The sequence below is a fragment of the Mustela nigripes genome, chromosome 1 (genome assembly GCF_022355385.1).
Source record: "Mustela nigripes isolate SB6536 chromosome 1, MUSNIG.SB6536, whole genome shotgun sequence".
Classification (NCBI taxonomy): Eukaryota; Metazoa; Chordata; class Mammalia; order Carnivora; family Mustelidae; genus Mustela; species Mustela nigripes.
In genome coordinates, this window is record NC_081557.1 from 92,679,268 (window position 1) to 92,698,493 (window position 19,226).

The following is a 19,226-nucleotide window of genomic DNA, read 5'->3' on the forward strand; positions in this document are numbered from 1 at the left end:
AATAGTGACAACAAACTTACATGGTAGGTGTTAGCATTAGTCCCATGTTACAGTTAAAGAAACTGAACCTTAGAGAGATCAAGTAACTTTTTCAAGGCCACATGACGAAATAATGGCAGAGCTCATTTTGGAACCTAATAACACTTTGTTTTTTTTTTTTAAGATTTTGTTTAGTTATTTGATAGAGAGAGAGGCCACAAGCAGGGGGAACAGCAGGCAGAGCAGGCAGAGGGAGAAGCAGGCTCCCCACTGAGCAAGGAGCTTGTGGATGGGCTTATGGATCCAGAGAAGAAATGACACAGAGCTGAGTGATCATTGCCTTCAAGGGGTGCATAGTCCAGCAGGGCTGACTGCCAAGGGGCTACATGCAGGCTTGTAGGAAAGGAAGCATGACTAAGCTGGAAAATTTGAGATGGTTTTCTTTGCAATGTGGCTTCCAATGATACTAATCTGCTTTCATGTCGTCTGGGTACCACAATAGCCACAGAAAGCGGCACACAAAGCTCTCTGCACAGAAAGCTCATGTAGGAAGGCAGAAGTTTTATGTGACCATTTCATTTGGTGCCTGACACAGTGTTGGTCCCCTGAAAGCTCTTGGTAGAAGTGACAGGAGCTGGGGGATGCTCGAAGCACATTCACATTCTGTTGCTGCTTTAGTTCGAGATCACTCTGGCTGAACATCACAAGGGATGAAAATCATCAAATTGCTCTTCTATTTATGTGCAATCCCAAAGGCTAAAGGTTAGGTTTTTTAAAGTCTTGATCAGTGAACTGTCCATATAAGAGGATAATTGAACCCAGTTTCTTGGTATGAGATGCAGGTTTTGTGAAGACTTTTTCCTGCTAGTGAAAGGTCAGCACGATTCCATATGTTACTGTTACTTCTGGGGATAATAGTTAACTTACGCTGAGTATTAACACTGTGCCAGGCTGGTGCTAAGGGCCTTAGCTACCCCAGTAGGTAGATGGTAATAATTTTTAACATAGAAGGAAACAGACTTGGAGGCATCCCTAAGATAAGGTGCTCAGTCTAGCCCAGGGCAAGGAATACAGTGGGTGTTCAAACAAAGTCTGTGGCCCCTTTCTTGGCTACTCTCCTTAATAGTACGCTATGGTTGTAGAAACCTTGAACTTTCCTAGACACACCTGGAGTCCATTAGTATTTGCCGCCTGTACCACCTCTGGGGTTAATGAGTTTTATAAGCTGACAACCAGCTGTGCAAGCAGTAGCTCTTCCTTTCATTTGTTTTAAACTACCTATTTCAGGCTTCAAGTGGTGCCTCTGTAGATCCAGCAATTCAGGAGCTGACGAGCACATTCATGTTCATCTTTCATAGCCTTTAATCTTGCAGCCATTTACTGTGCACCTGCCATGTGCCCGGCTTTGTGCTGCTCTCTGTGGACACACAGAAGAGATCTTCCCTGACCTTTAAGGAGCTCTTACGTAAAAGATTTTGATGACTGGACTCTCTAATATAGTTGTGAGGAAACGGATTTGGGAACCAAGGGAGCAGAGGCTACATCTGAGCACATAGGCTGTGCGCTGCGCAGCTCCAGGTAGTGTCATCCACAATGGGTACAATTATGCCTCATGGAGTTGTGCAGTGCACAACCTGCACATCCATGTATGGGGAGCTTGTAGCTGCTGGAGGTAACGGAGGCAGTGGGGGGTGGTGGGTGTCATAAGGAACTTACTAATATTTTCTTTAAAATTCCATTTCCTTATCTCTAATATGGTAATCCCACTACCTTCCTCACAGAGTCGCCTTGAGGATTAAAGGAGATCATGCATGCCGAGTGAAGATTATAGTGTCTGGCACACAGGGGCTGCTGAGTAAATAGAAACCTCTATCATCTTGTCTTTCCAGAGTCAAGAGTGTGCTTTGCTGTGGAGTGAGCTCTAAACGGGTCTGATCTTATCTGGGAAGGCTCAGACCTAAAGTCCTACCTGAGAACATGCACGTGCCTTATTGAGTCCTTGGCGCTAATCAATAGAAATAGTGTTTTCAACTGCAGCTGGAAGGTTAGAGACCTCATCTGAGAAGTGCTGCACAGAGTGGCTGCACAGTGGCTCCCCATCTCTTTCTTGTAAAACTTAGACAAAATAATAATAAAAATGACTCTTTTCCCTGTTATCTAATCAATATTTGACATTTTGGGCTTGCCAGAATCTTTGAACACCCTCCTTAGATTTGGGCAGTTCACACAGATTTTGGATAATTCTTCCTAGGGTAGAGGCCACAAGACTTGCACAGTCAGCCTCCCTTGTTGGTGAGGCCTGGCTCATAGGTGAGTTTGCACAAATCAGACTTGTCCACAGACTTGGGCTTAGAGAGCAGACAGATAAGGAAGGCGGCCTGGCCAAGGAGACTTTGTTTGCGGACTGATGCGATGGTGGAGTTGTTGGCTTTTTTGAGGGTGGCAGTAGCAGAAGCTTCCAGCATTCGCTGAAGGCAAATGAAAGGGGTGTTTTCATAGGAGACCACCCACAGTGAGGTTAGGCATCTGTCCTGACTTCATGGCTCTGAACACTTTCATCCTCACTTAAGTCAGTCATGGAGAAGTCCCTCCCACCCCATCCCCACCCCTAATGGAGCCCAGCCCTCCACTGGGCTCTGCATGCCTCCTCTTCTGCCTTAATGTCTCCTTCCTTCTAAGCTCCTGCCCTCTGGGATTCATGGTCAGTCATCAGCAAAACAGCTTTTCTTAATTTCTTTTTTGAAAGTCCCTACTCTAAAGTTCTACCCTAAGGATACCATTTTCTGGAGACCTAGGACCCTTCCTTGCTTCTCATGGTTGCTTTCACCCTATTCTCGATCTCTTCTGTCAGAACGCAGAGTGTGGGGAATCATATCAGGAGTTGTGGTTTCCTAATGACTCTTGGTGGCTTGCTCTCGTTTCTTCTAGATTTTAGCTCCTGGCTCACTGTTTATCTCCAATACCACCTGTCTGAAAATGCCTGCTGGGTTCAGTACCTATGAGTCTTTCAGGACCTTGGATTCTCAGTCCTTGACCTCCTCCTCCAATGTTCTTGTTTTCCACCCTGTGCCAGCCACCCACTCCCTTGGCCATACCCTTCACCTTGTCATTGTCAGCCATTGCCACCCCTCCAATATATGCATTTAAGGAGCCTCCACTTTTATTCTCTGACCCCCACTTTTATTCTTAAGTGCTAGTACTCTCGACTCTAACAATCCACCCCCCATTGGAACATACAGTTCCTTGATCCAGATACCCTTTGGGGATTGCTGCCCTTCGCAGGCCCTCCTTTTTATCACCATCCAGCCTAAATTCCTTAAATTACTGCTTTGGCATGCCCTCAGCTCCTTTGCTTCTTCTCTCTTTGCATTTGAAGAGCAAAGCCCCAGCTCTGATGAAGTTTGAGCTTCCACGTGGGCAGCCAAACATGGTGGGAGAAAAAAAACACAATCTCATGTGATTGATGTTACTCCACATTTAGGAGCCAGACCTCAGGTGGCCCCTTGTGCTGTGGACTATCCCACTATATCTTCCCACCTCTCACTCTACCACTGTCCCCCATGCCTGTGTCATCCCTTTCCCCTCTTTGCTCTTAGCTTCTGACTTTGCCTCCTATGCCACCACCACCACATCAGCCCATCCATGCTCCTGCCTGTCATCCTGTCTCTCCTGTTCTGGGTGTATCACCCATGCTCCTGATCAAGTATGCAATCCCACCCCCACCAGATTTCTAAGTGTGTCACCTGCAATTCTTGCTGTCGCCTGTCTCATCCATATCCCACTCTCTGCTGCATCATTTTCTCAGCATAGAGCATGCTGTTACCTCTCTCACCTTGAAAAAAGTTGTCTTGACCCCTTGTCTCCCTTGAGCAAATCTCACCAAAGAATTGTCTATGCCTGTGCCTCCAATTTCTCTCCTCCAGTTTTCTCTTCAACTGACTCCAGTTAGGCTGTGCTCCCCCTCTGAAACTGCCCTTGTCAAGGTCGCAAATGAGCTTTGAGTTGCTATATCCAATGGTCAAATCTTTGTGTTCATCAGACTTGGCTCATTGCCGACATTTGACAGCTGACGACTTCTTCCTTCCCCAAACATTTCTTTCGTTTGCCTTTCAGGACACCACTTCTCCTGGTTCTCCTCTACTCATCAACTCCTTTTTAACTCCCTGTCCTCATAGTGGTGGAATGTTCCAGAGCTCAGCCCTCGTACCTCTCCTCTATCTGCCCTACTTGATGGCAGCCAGTGCCCTAGCTGTAAGTTCTCAGCAGAGAAGATGACTTTCAAATGAATGTGTCCAGTTTAGTCCTCACCCCTCAGCCCCAGACTCCTACCTAGCTGCTTCCTCCTCATCTCCACGTGGATGGGATGTCTGAAAAGGAACTGCCGACCCTGCCCTCCATACTGGCCGTAACAAAGTACCACTAACTGAGTGGGTTAAGCAACAGAAGTGTATCGTCTTGCAGTCTGGGGGCTAGGATCTGAATCAAGGTGTTGTCAGTGTGCTGCTACCTCTGAGGAATCAGAGAAGGATCTGGTCCATGTCCTTGCTTTTGATAGTTCCTTGGCTTGGGGCAGTGTAACTTCCAGCTTCTCTCCAACTCCCAACCTGTGTGTGCATGTGAATCCGTGTCCAAATTTTCCATGTATGTGAGGACACCAGTCTTGCCAGAGCCCACCCTGATGACCTGATCTTAACTTGACTACCTCTGCAAAGACCCTATTTCCAAATAAAGCCACATTCTCAGGTATTAGGAATTAGGACTTCAACAGATCTCTTGTGGTTCAGCCCATAATATCCACATGTCCTACTCTATTCCATTTGGGTAAGTGGTCTCCATTCCTTCATCGGCTGAGGTCAGAAACGGAGTCATCAGTGACTTGTCGCTTTCTTCCCCACTGACCTCCAGATCCATAAGCATATCTGGTTGGTTCTACTTTCAGATATATTCAGAATCCAAATCCCTCTCTTCACCTCCACTCTCCCTCCTGGTTCAAGCCACCATCTTCTGTCATCTAGGTTAGTGGCACCAGCCTCCTAACTGCTGGTCTCCCTGCTTCTGCTCCTGCCCTGCTACAGTGACGCTTTAAATATGTTAGATTATATCACTGCTCTGCTCAAACTCTTCTAGGCACCCATGCAACACCCGCCCGCCCCCGCCCGCCACATGTAGAGTCAGAGGCAGTGGCCTATGAGGCCTTCCATGGCCCACCACCGGCTTTACCTCTTCGGACTCACCTCTTGCTTCTTTCTCCTCCCTCTCTCTGCCCATCCATTCTGGTCTCTTTGCTGGTTCAGCCTTAGGGGCTTTCCTTTTGCTGTTCCCACTGCTTGGAATGGTCCTTCTCCAATGACTCTTGCCTGACTTCCCCCATTCCCTTTAACCTTTGTCCAAATATCACTCGCTCTTGTGAGGTCTTCCTGACCAACTTATGTAAAAATGCAGCCCTCCCACCCTCACTCCTTAGACCCCCCTCCCCCAACTTGATTTCCTCTCTAGCACTAAGCCTCATCTGATTCATTATGTATTTTACTTGTTTTGGTCAATTTTCCCCACTTGAATGCCTCCTGGGAGACAGGGTATTTATCTGTTTTGATCACTGCTGTATCCCTGGGCCTAGAACAGGACTGGCACATACTGGTGATCAGGAAATATCTGTACAAGGAATTAATTAATTAATTCAATCATCATTATAATAATGGCACACCGACCATGATTTGCATCTTTCAGAGGATGGTCACTGCTGAATGTATCCTCCTGGAGCCTGAGGAGGTCAATCTGATTATCCTCATGGTGCAGGTGGAGAAACTGAGGCTTTACATGATTATGTGATAGGTCCCTGGTCATGCTGCTGGGAGCAAAACAAGAGCTTGACTTTGGAATCAGACCATCCGGGTTCAAATGCTCACTCTGACTCTGTATGTGTGTCCTTCAACATTTGACATAATGTCTTGTAGCCTCAATTTCTTTTTCTATAAACCGGGGGTAATAATTCTCATTTCATAGAAGTGTTGAGAAAATTAAATGAGCTCATCCTTGGGAAGTGACTGGTAAGTAGTAAGCACTTGACAAACATTAGTGTTTGTTATTATTACCCCCATTGTTACTGCTAGTCTCCCACTGTTGAAGCAAGGACTACAATTGTGGACAAGGGATTCATTCTCTTTCAACACCTTTGCTTTCTATTGGCATCAGCTCAGGATCCAGTTCCTGTGTGGAACTGGAAATTAAGAATTAAAAAAAAAAAATACCAGGTCTGGTCCAGCCTCTGCCTCAACAACGGTATGTTAGTATTAGTGTGAGTGTGAGTGTGTATGCAGGCGAGTGTGTTGCTTGTGCCTGGGTGTCTTTATTTTCCATTTACCTAGAAAATTGATAGATTTCCAATTTAGAGCAAGGGGGGACCGGGAGGGAGAAGGAAAATGGAGCTGCCCATCAAAATTAGCAGGGAAGTGGGTAAAGGTCGTTTGATCACAGCTTGGCTGCGCTTGGAATTAACCTGCATAACAGAGACTTGTTGAGCTTGCAGCTCTTTAAGGAGCATATTAATGCTAGGAGGGAGGCAAGGAGACACCTGGAGAGAAGGTCAATTTGTGGCTGCTCAGATCAGCAGGGCGCTGGCACAAACCTGGCTGCAGAAGACAGCTCTGGGCCACCCAGGGGAGGGGCAGAGGAGGAAAGCCTGGCATCTGGAGGAGGGCCCGGGCCCTCTGAGGGCTGCTCCTGAAGTCTGGAGGGGCCTGGGGAAGCCCTGGCCTGGAGCTGGGAGCCGCAGCAGAAAGAATGAGTGAGGGCAGCCCGGCCTCCTGTTGTGGCCATTGCAGATTCATTAATCGTCTGTGGGAAGAAGAATGGCGGCATTTCTATGATAAAGATGCTGGGAAATTAGAGGGAGCAGCAGTGCTGTTTACTGTTTTTATTTTATTTTTATTATCATTAAATTGCTTTCAAGTCACCTGTAATTCTCCTAGGCTGTCACAAGTACAAATCTTTGAGGATTACACAAGACACGCACGTTCAGAAAGGTGTAATTTAAACTTTGAGAGGTCTGAGGGCCGGAGCTCTTTCTCATTACCTCCCTGGCCGTTGGCCTTCATGGGTTGAGGAGGTAACTGCCCCCCAACCCCCACCCCCATCACCACAAGGCGGGTTCCAGCCCTTAAGCTTTGTGATTTTACCACCATCTTGGGGGCATGGTAGACTGTGAGGCAACTGAGGTCAGGAGGGAAGGCCTGAAGGGAAGAGGCATGATCTGGGGCCGGCCCTTCTGTAGCATGAAGATACTGATATGTAACTTGCAGGATTACGGTTTGGCTTATGGAAGACTATGGTTCCTTTGTTCTGACACCAGTTCTCTGACACCAGTGGAGTTTCCTGCAATTTGATTTAATTTTGACACTACGCAGAATTCCCATCCGATCCCGATGTGAAAGCTTATGTCTCCATCAAGACTGCCCTAACCCTAGATGCCTGCCACAAATGAGGTCCCTGTCCAATCTGCACTTCTGTTCTGACCTGGCTGCAAATCCAGGGGTTCCCAGAAACGTGCTGTCAGTTTTGATAATTTTTAGAACTCACTGAAAGCACTATGCTTACAATTACAGTTTCATTCTAAAGGATACAACTCAGGAACAGCCAAATGGTCTCAGGGTGTGGGGTGGCACAGACCTTCCATACCCTCTCCTTATAAAATCAGGTCAAATCCCCCTCCCAGCATATCAGTATGTTTACCAACCGGGAACGTCCCCTGAGCTTCGGTACCTGGAGGTATGATGAGTTTCAGTATGTAGGCGTGGTTGACCAAAGCGACAGTCGTGCAATGGAATTCAATCTCCGGTCCCTCTGCCCTCCTCAGAGGTTGTGGGGTGGGGCTGAAAGTCCTGTTCTTGGCCCTGCTGGCTTGGCCATAAGGGCCCACTATTAGCATAAACTCAGGTATGGTCAAAAGGAGCTCATTATGAATAACAAAAGACACTCCCCCTTTAAAAAAAATTTTTTTTAAAAATTTTGTTTTATTTTTTCAGTGTTCCAAGATTCATTATTTATGCACCACACCCATTGCTCCATGCAATCCGTGCCCTCCTTAATACCCATCACCAGGCTCACCCAAACCTCCACCCTCCTCTCCTCTAAAACCCTGTTTGTTTCTCAGAGCCCACAGTCTCTCATGGTTCATCTCCCCTTCTGAATTTCCCCAATTCACTTTTCCTTGCCTTCTCCTAATGTCCTCTGTGTTATTCCTTATGCTCCACAAGTAAGTGAAACCATATGATAATTGACTTTCTCTGCTTGACTTATTTCACTCAGCATAATCTCCTCCAGTCCCATCCATGTTGATACAGACTTTGGGTATTCATCATTTCTGATGGCTGAGTAATACTCCATTGTATATATGGACCTTATCTTCTTTATCCATTCGTCCATTCAAGGTCACTTTGGTTCTTTCCACAGTTTGGTGACCGTGGCCATTGCTACTATGAACATTGGGGTACAGATGGCCCTTCTTTTCACTACATCTGTATCTTTGGGGTAAATACCCAGTAGTGCAATTGCAGGGTCATAGGGTAGCTCTATTTTTAATTTCTTGAGGAATCTCCACACTGCTTTCCAAAGTGACTGCACCAACTTGCATTCCTACCAATGGTGTAAGAGGTTTCTTCAACAAAAGACACTCCTACCTGGAAATTCCAAGGGGTTTTGAAGCTCTGTGCAGTAAACTAGGGACAAAGATTCAATTTTTTTCTTTTTTTACCATATGTCCAGTTGCCAAGTTAGAGTTACCCCGGAGCGCATTAAAAGTTCAGCCTCCAGGGGCGCCTGGGTGGCTCAGTGGATTAAGCTGCTGCCTTCGGCTCAGGTCATGGTCCCAGGGTTCTGGGATTGAGCCCCGCATTGGGCTCTCTGCTCTGCAGGGAGCCTGCTTCCTCCTCTCTCTCTGCCTGCCTCTCACAGACTTGTGATCTCTGTCAAATAAATAAATAAATAAATAAAATCTTTAAAAAAAAAAAAAAAAGTTCAGCCTCCAGGGCCCTGGCTCTGCAGGTGATTGATATAATAGGTCTGGGCTGAGACCTCCGCATTTGCATTTCTAACATGCTCCAGGTGGTGTTGAAGCTGGTGGTCTATGGATCATACTTGGAGAAATGCTGGTAGAATATAATGTATGGTAACATGCATGAAATCGCTGACAACTGTGACATTCATCACAAACATTAGGCATTATCAAGAGGACTGTCTCCTTTGAATGGATCTGATTGTTAGATGTGTTAAATGTAATTATAATTAAATATCAGAGCTGAAGGAAACCTAGAAGCCTAGGTGTCTAGTTCCCTGGAACTCCTGGAAGGTTTCTCAGGGGTTGGGAAAAGTGGAAGATGAGGTCAGAAATGGGGGTGTGCTGGGCCTCATGAAGATTAGAGTTGGGCCATTTGCAACACTCCCTTAGCTCCCTTAGTGATGCCTACAGTCCCCACCTCTGCTCCCCTGTTCTTCCCTCCATGCATGCCAGTGATGGGAAGCCCCACACACTGCTTCCCACACACTCAGGCTGTTAAGTGCAGCCTAGCTCTGCTAACATCTGGGGCCTCAACTATGACCCCAAAACTCTCACGAGCTTTTAATTAAGCCTCTCCAGCTATCATCTCCCAAAAAGCCACGTGGAGAGTGATCCTGAACTGGTATCTTTAGGGGTTGGGGCAAGGAACTGGCATTCTTAATAAGTTCCCAAGGACACTGAACCCCTTCCCTTAGAGCTTCCCTTGTCTCTAAGTTGCTGGGAAGTCTAATGCAGGCTCAGAAGGGTTGGCTTCCTGACTGGCAATAGTAGGCGCTCAGTGGATGTTTATGGAAGGAATGGGAATATCCATGAATAAATTTGCTTTTCCTTCTCCCCAGCTTAAAGTTCTTCTGTGTCTTCCTTTGTTTTTCCACTCCATGCTCTTGTCCTGACCAAGGGTCCCAGGAGGGTTTCTGGCCTCACACGGGATCTTACTCTCCTGGTTACCCTCTCTCCTGCATCTTCTCTCTTTCTGCAGCTCTTTCTACATTACCAGGTCTCCTGAGCCCTCCTTCCGAGGTAGACTCCTGGTCTTCCTTTCTCTGTGCGTCTGTTCAACTGTTGCTACTTTCCCACGTAGGTTCATGACACTCCATTCCTCGCCTTCCTCCTGCCCTGCCTCTGCCTCATTTCTACATCCAGTCTGTGGCTCAGTCCTCTCTCTTTTACCTCTGATCTTTGTCTTATATTCATTTTTATCTTTCCCTCCACATGTTACTCCCTACATCAGGCCTTCATTGATGAATTGTAGCTGTGGTTGATCAAATCAAAGCAATAGCTTCTCCTTTCTTCTTTGGAAGCTTCTGCCTTCCAAATAATGCTGGACACTTGGCCTAATTAATCATTGTAAGTCTCAGCTCTTTCATACCATTACCCTGTTTAAAATGTTTTTCTGACTCCGCACTGTCAGCAGAATAAGATCTGCAATCTTTGGCCATCACAAATTGACCCCTACTTGTTTTTCCAGATTTATCTTCATTCCCCTAAACTTCCAGTCTTCCCCAAATTCTAGATCCCTATGCTCTTGGACCTGAACACTTGCTGTATTCTCTCATATCCTCATCCTTACCTTTGCTTTTTTCTCAGAATCACTGCTTCCGCCTCAACCCACACAGACTCACCTACAATGATACCTGCTCCAGGAAGCCTTCCCGTCATTCTCAGACATAAAGTCACCCTCTGGAACCGCATAACCCACCTCTGGTCTCTACTCTGCTTTGCTTTGTGGTTGCATATTTATGTATCTTAACTTCTGAGGTGATCAGCCTAGGGAGCTGATTCAACGATGAGGAGATGTTCAGTGACAGGAACTGCTATCATTGGCTGACTTTACAACTTACCATTAGTTATCACCTCCATTTTAGAGATAGGACAATTGAAGCTTAGGGACGTAAAGGCCAAAAAGCTGACAAATGGCAGGGATGAGGTTCAAACCCAGCTTGACTCTAAATCGACTCTCACTACTCCATCCCCAGCTCCGAGGACAAAGAAGAAACCCCTCATTATGGAGCAACTACTGTTGACCAGTGCTGGGACAAGTCTGGCACGGAACAAGACAATCTCATAAAATAATACACATGTAAGCAGCTGGCACGGTGTCTGGCACACAATGACTGCTGAGTATCAACCTCACTGAGAAGTGGGTTGACTCAGTGTCAACTTCTGCTCCAGTGTCTGCTTCCAGAGCAGCGGCTGTGTCTGCTTCTGGGTCGCTGTGGAGGGAACCTTCAGCCAGACGCAGTTCCCATAACCTTGGGCAAGTCTCACAGATACTCCGACCTCATTTCCTCACAGCGAAATGAAAAGCCAGAGGACTTTTTTTTCTAACTCCAAGAGGCGAGGGGTCACTGAGTGGTAAAGAACAAGAAAACAAAACAGGACCATATTTTCCTTATCCATTCTTCCATTGAAGGGCATCTTGGTTCTTTCCATAATTTGGCAACCGTGGCCATTGCTGCTATAAACGTTGGGGTACAGATGGCCCTTCTTTTCACGACATCTGTATCTTTGGGGTAAATACCCAGGAGTGCAATTGCAGGGTCATAGGGAAGCTCTATTTTTAATTTCTTGAGGAATCTCCACACTGTTCTCCAAAGAGGCTGCACCAACTTGAATTCCCACCAAGAGTGTAAGAGGGTTTCCCTTTCTCCACATTCTCTCCAACACATGTTGTTTCCTGTCTTGTTAGTTTTGGCCATTCTAACTGGTGTAAGGTGATATCTCAGCGTGGTTTTAATTTGAATCTCCCTGAGGGCTAGTGATGATGAACATTTTTTCATATGTCTGATAGCCATTTGTATGTCTTCATTGGAGAAGTGTCTGTTTATATCTTCTGCCCATTTTTTTATATGATTGCCTCTTTTGTGTGTGTGTTGAGTTTGAGGAGTTCATTATAGATCCTGGATATCAACCTTTTGTCTGTACTGTCATTTGCAAATATCTTCTCCCATTCCATGGGTTGCCTCTTTGTTTTTTTGTCTGTTTCCTTTGCTGTGCAGAAGCTTTTGATTTTGATGAAGTCCCAAAAGTTTATTTTCGCTTTTGTTTCCTTTGCCTTTGGAGACATATCTTGAAAGAAGTTGCGGTGGCTGATATCGAAGAGGTTACTGCATATATACTATGGAGTATGATGCCTCCATCAGAAAGGATGAATACCCAACTTTTGTAGCAACATGGACGGGACTCGAAGAGATTATGCTGAGTGAAATAAGTCAAGCAGAAAGAGTCAATTATCATATGGTTTCACTTATTTCTGGAGCATAACAAAAAGCATGGAGGACATGGGGAGTTAGAGAGGAGAAGGGAGTTGGGGGAAATTGGAAGGGGAGGTGAATCATGAGAGACTATGGACTCTGAAAAACAATCTGAAGGGTTTGAAGTGGCGGGGGGGGGGGGGAGGTTGGGGTACCAGGTGGTGGGTATTATAGAGGGCATGGATGACATGGAGCACTGGGTGTGGTGAAAAAATAATGAATACTGTTATGCTGAAAATAAATTAATTAATTAAAAAAAAGAATCAGGGGCGCCTGGGTGGCTCAGTGGGTTAAAGCCTCTGCCTTCGGCTCAGGTCATGATCCCAGGGTTCTGGGACTGAGCCCCGCATCTGGCTCTCTGCTCAGCAGGGAGCCTGCTTCCCTTCCTCTCTCTCTCTGCCTGCCTCTCTGCCGACTTGTGATCTCTGTCTGTCAAATAAATAAATAAAATCTTTAAAAAAAAATAAAAAAAGAATCATATAGTATGTAGCCTTTTCAAAAAAAATAAAATAAAAATAAAAAAAGTTGGAAAATAAAAATATAAAAAAAAACAGGAAGTGATTATTTTCAACCTTTATTAGTCCTGTGACAATTGTTTATTATATATACACTTTTTATGTTTTTTAAAGATTTATTTATTTATTTGAGTGAGCGAGAGAGACAGACAGACAGACAGAGATAGTGACAGAGAGCACGAGCTGGGAGGAAAAGGAGAAATAGGCTCTCTGCTGAGCAGAGAGGCTGACACAGGACTCGATCCCAGGATCCTGGGGTCATGAGCTGAGCCAAAGACAGGTGCTTCACCAACTGAGCCACCCAGGTGCCCCCCAAAATGTTTATTATAAAGATGAACTCTGATCCCCCTGATGGGCTTATTGGTAGGATTTCCGGTAGTGAGCCTTGGCACCTAGACCAGCAAGTTTTTTGGATTTCAGGGTAGGGGATCAGCTACAGCAGGGCTGCTTGTACTGGATGAGGATGTCTTTGGTCTCCTTCTTAGAAGCCTCATCCATGTACTTCTGATAACAGATCACCAGGACTTCAGAGATGTACTGGTGGCCTGCATAAATCTGGGCTGCTTCTGTTGCTGGAGCACAGCTCGGTCATCTTCAGGGGCCGCCCATTCACCTTCCTGAGGCTGTAGTGGTCTTCTTGCATCCAAAGACCGGCCCGGACAACAGAGGACCCTTAGACAGCATGGCTGTGAACGTGGATTATTTTCATATTTTGATCCTTCCCTCAGCAAGGGCATTTCTCTGGTTTTTAGGAAGACAAGATAATTCCCTTCTTGGAGGCTGAGTTTCTGAGGCCAAAGTCCCCAGCTCTCCTGGGCTGGCAGGGGACAGAGGACAAATAGCTACTTCTCCCGGATGCATGGAGGGGTGCTACTTGGAACCCCTCTGTCTCACGGGGCACTGACTTCTGCGGGATCTGGCCATGCTTGGTAGAGAGTTAATGTCTATAGGGCAAGTTAGCAGAAATCACAATTGCTTTGATTAAGGGAGAGGGATGGCTATGAGCTTTGATTTAAGCAAAATGGACAAAGAGTGGGAAGGAAATCATCCACTCAGCTCCCTTTGCTGGGTCCATGGGCCTGGCTTTCCTCTGTCCTGGCTGCTGACCCCTCTGGTTTCCTCTAGGCAATGAGCCCCTCTCCCTGGTTGTGCTTTACAAGGTCCCTGGGTTTTGTTGTTGCAGAGAAGAGGACCAGTCCTGCTGTGGGCTTTTGAGTGTGAATTTGGAGAGAGCCCCAAGATGCCCCGGAAGAGGCTGTGATGGCAGAGCCGATGAAATTGGCTGTGGTCAGGACAAAGATGCTTGGTGCACCTCAGGCAGCGGGGGTAACTCAGCCTGGAGCGGTGAGTGCCCTCCCTGCATGTGCTCATTGAATCTGCTCACCTATCATAGGAACACAGGTGCATGCCAGAGGATGGAAAATCTTAACAAAAAGACAAGAAAGGGGAATGAAGAAGGTGGGTTGGAGAGGAGACAGGTCTGAGCCCAGTGGTCCTCAAACTTGTGGAGGTTGACTGCTGGAAGCTTCCGAAGCTAGCATGTGTTGCGCCCTGCTAAGCAAGAGGCCTGGTGCCAAGGAGCACTGCCCGGGTCCGTTCAGGGGATCGTCACAGTGATTGCGTGTGGCAGGTGGTATTGTTCATCGAGGAGGCTGAAGCCTGGAGGGAATCAGGTCTTCACCCAAGTCACAGTGCTGGGGAGAACTGCCAGACTTTGAATCCGGTTCTGTCCTGCACCTCCAGTTCACGCTCCAGCACTGCCTCCCTCTCCATAGAACATCGCAAAAGGCTCATACGTCCAGCCTTGGTATAAAGCACACTTCTCACCCCCAAGGGCAGGGGAAAGGGAAGAGGTGAGAGAGGGAATGGAAGATAGGGTACTTGTTGAGTCCTTCAAAGTGCTGCCACTTGGCTAGGCACTCCACATGTGTTTAATTTCATTTAGTTCTTCCAACACCCAGGTGGGGAAGACATAATTGCCCACATTTTGCAGATGAGTGTATTGAGGCCCAGAAATGGCAGTTGATTTGTTGAAGGTCACAGAGTTAGTATGTGGTAGACCAAGTATTCTAATCCCGACGGGTCCAACTTCAAAGCCCAGGCTAATTAAAAGTATAATTTTGTACGAAATCCAGGAGCATTGCATACAAGATTCTATTAAAGGCAAGCTGTAGCAGGGGCCAACATTTAAAAATAAATTTGTAGTTGAAAAATTTATAATTAAGGCAATCATCAATTAACTTATTTTTCTGGGAATAGAGAAAGGATTGCCATTATTGAATCATGGCTACGGAAGAATCTGGAGCCTCATTTAAGAAATGGAGTGCGTTCCATAAAGCAGGAGGTAGAGAGAGGAGATCAGGGAAGCTGACCCAGGCTGCATGCCCAGAAAGGGGACTTGTTCAAGAGCTTTCTGGGCATGGAGAGCAGCCAGGAAGCAACGCCAGGTTAGCCGCTGCCTCAGAGAGGAGTTTGGCTTCCGTCTAGGGCTGTACGTAGTATCTGCCAGAAAGGTTCATATGATCTCAGAAAACAGGGACTGGGAACAAACTAATTTGATCATTTGTCTTCCCTGCTCAATAACCTTCAACGGCTCCCCATTGTGTCCCAAATAAACCCCAGAAGCCTTACCTTGACATTCAAAACTCAGCATAATCTGGTCCCAATTTACATTCCCAATTCTAGCTCCCACTCATCACCCTACATAAACTTCATGCTTAAGTTAAACTGGCCCACTTTTCATCCCATTAACCCAATTCTGAGTCTTTCTCCTTTTCCCGCTGTTCCCTCCAAATCTACCTAGTAAAGTCCTGCTTGTTCTTCAACTTCCTCTACAGGAGACTCCTCCAGGAAGTCTCCTCTGATTGCCAACCAAGAAACAAATGCTCCCTTTCCTTTTTAACACTATACACATGGCTCTGATTGCCTGGTACCTTGAACTCAGATTATTTATGTACATGTCTAATCGTTCCTACTAGGCCCAACCTCCTTGTGGGCAGAGGGAATATATCACAAGTGGGAGGGTATGAATAAACAAGTTACTATCAGGCTAAATGGTTCATGTCTTGTCTATGACATCATTGTAGTTAAATAAGGGTCCGCATTTAAGTGTAACAATTTAAAATGACTTAACCTGAAGTTGCTTAAAAGTGTGCTAGAGACTTGAAATGTTTTGAGAACTAGATTTTTTTTGGAGTTTACAAATGATAAATATTCATTCATTCATTCAACATCCTCCAGGAGGAATAGTTTTTTTTTTTTTTTCTCCTTCTGAAAACCTTGTTTGAGAATTTAAGGCTATAAGTCCCCCAGAGACTGGGTCAGTGAGGAACCATGAATGCCACAGGGCCCTAGTGCTGATAGGACTGTGGGGGTGTGTGTGTGTCCGCACAAGTACACACATGCCCATGACTGCCAGTCACCGGACCAGGCTCCTGATTCACGCGGCTCCATTCACAGCTGGAGAGAGTAGCTTTCTGAGCAAGATTCATGGCTTGCCAGGCGTCCATCTCCTCCTGTGGTTAGGTCAAGCCAAGGGAGAGAAATTGAAGGATTTTGCTATTAAAAATACTTGGTAACAGGCCAAGTAATTTCTCCTGCATTCAATCCCAAGTTGCACTCTGTTCATGACTGGGAGGGGTAGACATTCCCAACCAAGAAACGCCTCTCACTCGACTGCACATCAGCGGTGGCTCCCACCTTGTCTCTAGTACCCTTGTAGGTTTGCTAAATTAAGTCAGCAATGTCCCAACTTGGATCAGTCCCTGTCACTGGAAAGACAGCCACACTGGCCAGAGGCCAAGTGCTGCCCAGCTCCGTCATTCTCGGCACAAATGTGGACTTACATGAATGAAAAAAAAAAAAAATCATTGTTCTTTCTGGCTCTCTCCTGTGTGGAAAGTTGGAGAATGATCTCATTTTGAACAGAGAGTAAGATGACTTTCCCTCTGCTTGCTGTGTCCCGAGGCAGGTGACACAGTAGTCAGGAACCTGGGGCTTAAGAGTCCGTGCAGAGCTCAGCTGTGGGTTTTGTTTTGTGAAGACAGGGTGGTGGAGGCTGGGGTCAAGTTTCATGACCTTGTTGGGCCTTTGCTTCCTCATCTGTAAAGCAGGACTCCTCATTGTGCTTCTTCTTGTGGAGAGATTTAGACGAGCTGAGCATAGCATTGGACAAAGGAAGTACACTCGTTGAGTATCATCTGTTGGCATCACAATGGCCAATGATGATGGCTCAGCTCACCTGCCAAAACCACCTCACCCCAAAGACATCAGCCTTCTTTCTTTGCTTCTTTCTCCCAAAGGATCACTCAACCTGAACTCAAATCTAAACGTGAGGGGCGCCTGGGTGGCCCAATGGGTTAAAGCCTCTGCCTTCGGCTAAGGTCATGATCCCAGGGTCCTGGGATGGAGCCCCGCATCGGGCTCTCTGCTCCGCGGGGAGCCTGCTTCCTCCTCTCTCTCTCAGCCTACCTGGGATCTCTCTCTGTCAAATAAATAAATAAAATCTTAAAAAAAAAATCTAAACGTGAAATTTTTAGCATTTCCTGTTGAACATTGACCCTCATTCAAGCTTCCTTTATAATTGAGGTCTAGGCAATAAACACAACTTTTCCTTCCGGTGGGGTGCTGAACCACGGTGAAAAGGTCACAGAGACACCACCCTTGCCTTTGGGGAAAACTGTAATCCTGCTGGACTGAAAGAAAGGCGCCCCAGTTCTATACAGCACCCCCTGTGCGAATGCTGTGGAAAATGAGAGGTAAACCCAATGACCAGGTAACTGGCACTAAGCCATGTCAGTGCCCTGCCTTATTTAATTATGGTTTCCCTTCTCTGCTATCACCAAATTAAAAAATCCTTGACATGGTAGTCTAGCAACACTGTTATATTGTCACTCTGCACATTATATGGAAAGAACAAATTGTTTTCAGGGAAAGTTTCAAACAAATTTATGAGCTTATGGACAAATTGCCCATTATTGCTTTCAAAAAAATTTAAACACTGTCAACGGACTAATTTTCAATCTTAAAGAGAGAGAGAGAGAGAATACCATCTCCCTCCCGTGTTTCTGGAGCTTTAAGATTTATAAATCTTGCTGCTGTGCGTTTTCTCTCCAAATGACTGTGACCACCCTTGATGGTGCTGAGCGACACTCAGACTCACATTGGCAACAAAGGCAGAGGCTCAGAGAGGTCAAGTGTCTTGCCCATTTTCCTGTGCTGAGGAACTGGTGAGGTTTTGGAACCCAGGACCCCTGACTTCGAACGAATCCCGTGTTCTTTTTGCTACATTACTCTGTAGTCAACTAGTTATGCACCATTTCACTAGCGTTTAATTAGCTAAAAGGGGAAACAGATAACCTTGAAATTAATTCAAGTTAACACTAAATGTTGCTAACTTTTTATTAGTTGAATGTTTCCATTAACTTTTCCAGTGGCTGCTTCTTTGTACCCCCTCACAGCAGTGAACAAAATTGAGTTAGTGCTCAATAAGTATTTACTGGATAAACAAAATAGGTTGGCTGACTGGGTTTGGCTGCAGGGTGGGGTTAGAAAGTTCCATCACTGAAGACAAAGTTGAGCAAGTTTTCACTTGGCAAGTTTTCTTTCACTTGGCAAGTTTTTTTTTTATGAAGTCTCTGTTCTAGGTACCATGTGCCAGGGGCTAGAGCATCACACAGAGGAGACCCTTGGCAAGTTACTCAGCCTCTCTGAGCCTCAGTTACCTTGGGTTTTAAAAATGTGGGATAATCGTAACACCTAACTGGCAGGATTGCTGTTAGGATCAAGTGAGATAATAGAGGAAGAGCTTGGTGCAGAGACTAAGGCCTGCTGGTGGGTGCTCAGTCCATGGCAAGGAGAGTGATTATCAGTGTCCGTGCCGTATACTGGTATTGGTCCACACCCGACGGTTCCAGAAGGTCTGTGATGTACTTGGCTTCAGTCTCAGGAGCAGGTGCCCAATGTCACAAGTGGTTTGTTGAAGAGCAGAGGAGAACAGAGACAAGCTATGGAAGCAGATCTGGTCTCCCATGGTCCCCACAGAAGCAAGGGCCTTCTTCCTTTATTTTAGATGACAATGAGGGAAAGGACCCAAATAGCAAGGGTGTTGGTCACATGCCACATGCCCCATGGGTTGTCCCCTCAGGATCCTTTTGGGAATTCTGGGCCCGTGGGCCCCTCGGCCAAGTGCGTGGCTCGGATGTGTGCAGGGATGCAGGGATAAGGTACGAGGACCGTGCTGGGTTCATGCTGTAGGAAGACAAAGCTGGCAAAGCCAGGTAGAGTTGGACCTTCTTTTTTTTTTTTTTTTTTTTTTAAAGATTTATTTGACAGACAGAGATTACAGTCAGACAGAGAGGCAGGCGGAGAGAGAGGGGGAAGCAGGCTCCCTGCTGAGCAGAGAGCCCGATATGGGGCTCGATCCCA

The 19,226-nt window shown here is 46.2% G+C and overlaps 1 long non-coding RNA gene across 1 annotated transcript in view; it reads left to right on the top strand.

Moving 5' to 3' along the window:
- Positions 1-14,123, top strand: part of LOC132012862 (uncharacterized) — a 120,804-nt gene extending 106,681 nt beyond the window's left edge. The window contains exon 3 of the long non-coding RNA XR_009402782.1: positions 13,984-14,123. This is a non-coding gene — a long non-coding RNA (uncharacterized LOC132012862). The remainder of the gene's footprint in view (positions 1-13,983) is intronic.
- The last annotated feature ends 5,103 nt before the right edge of the window (positions 14,124-19,226 follow it).